Genomic DNA, 1,450 nt, shown 5'->3' on the forward strand with positions numbered 1-1,450 from the left:
GGCTATCAAAAGATATAGCATCTGGGGTGTTAAAGGCTTGAAGATAAACAAGTGGCCATGTAGCTGAGAAGCAACAAAGTCCACATGGAAGGAGCACACCAGCCTGTGTGATCATGAGGTGTCTATGGGATGAAGTATCAGGCATCAAAGACCTAGGACAAAAAAATCTTATCATTATGAATGAGAGGGGAGTACAGAGTGGCGACCCAAAGGCCATCTCTAGACAATTGGACATCCCCTTCCAGAAGGGTGGCTAGGAAGAGATGAGCCAGTCAGGGTGCAGTATAGCACTGTTGAAACATACAACTTCCTTCTAGTTCTTTAATGCTTCCTCCAAATCCCACTATCATGACCCCAATTCTACCTTACGAATCCGGCTAAACCAGAGCATGCACATGTGTACAGATAAGAGCTGAAAACACAGGGAATCCTGGACAGATAAACCCCTCAGGACTAATAATGAAAATAGCGATACAAGGAGGGAAGGGGAATGTGGGGGGACACAGGGGGAAGTGATCACAATGATCCACATAAAAGCCTCTCCCAGGGGGATGAACAACAGAAAAGTGGGTGAAGGGAGATATTGGTCAGTGTAAGACATGACAAAATAATAATTTTTAAAAATATCAATGGTTCATGAGGGAGGGAGGAAAAAATGAGTAGCTGACACCAAGAACTCAAGTTGAAAGAAAATGTTTTGAAAATGATGATGCCAAGAAATGTACAAATGTGCTTGACACAATGGATGGATGGATGGATGGATGGATTGTGATAAGAGTTGTAACAGCCCCCAATAAAACGATTTTTTTTTAAAGAAAGAAAATGGCTCACACAATTATAGAAGAGGGTAAGTCCAAGTCCACGTTGTTTCCAAGTCTATGGGTCGGGTACTAGGTTGGAGAGTTCTCCTGACTCTAGTAACTACAGGAGCTGGTGAATCAAACATCAGCAGTAAGACCACAGCTGATGAGTGCATTGTGTTAGGTAAGATCAGGGGGGACGACTAGGTGTTAACTGCCAAACTCCTGAGAATCCTGGCTTGAGCCACTTGACATAAAACCTATCACAAAAGGGAAGTGAAAACATCCAAATTTTTAAATAAACAAAAATCTGACTCTGTACATGATCCTGTACAGAGCAAATTTTTCAACTCACTAAGAACAATTTGAAACTAATGGAAAGCCTCAGCCAAGTAGCAGGTACAAGATGAACCTATGAAAGGCAGTTGGATTCCCTCATGCTAATGAAGAGAACTCTGAAAGGCAATCACCAAAATAAGACCGGTTGGAAAACCCACTGAAAAGCTGAAATACTTAGGAATAAATACAATAAACACAAGAGAAACAAAGGACCTGTACAAATACATCAATGAATGTGTTGGAACATATGGGTGGAAAAGCTATGAGAACTTCTTAGACAGAGGCACACACCTTGAGGGATCGTGTAGCTG

This window comes from Echinops telfairi, unplaced genomic scaffold (assembly GCF_000313985.2).
Source record: "Echinops telfairi isolate 266 unplaced genomic scaffold, ASM31398v2 ScPeMD7_443;HRSCAF=831, whole genome shotgun sequence".
Classification (NCBI taxonomy): Eukaryota; Metazoa; Chordata; class Mammalia; order Afrosoricida; family Tenrecidae; genus Echinops; species Echinops telfairi.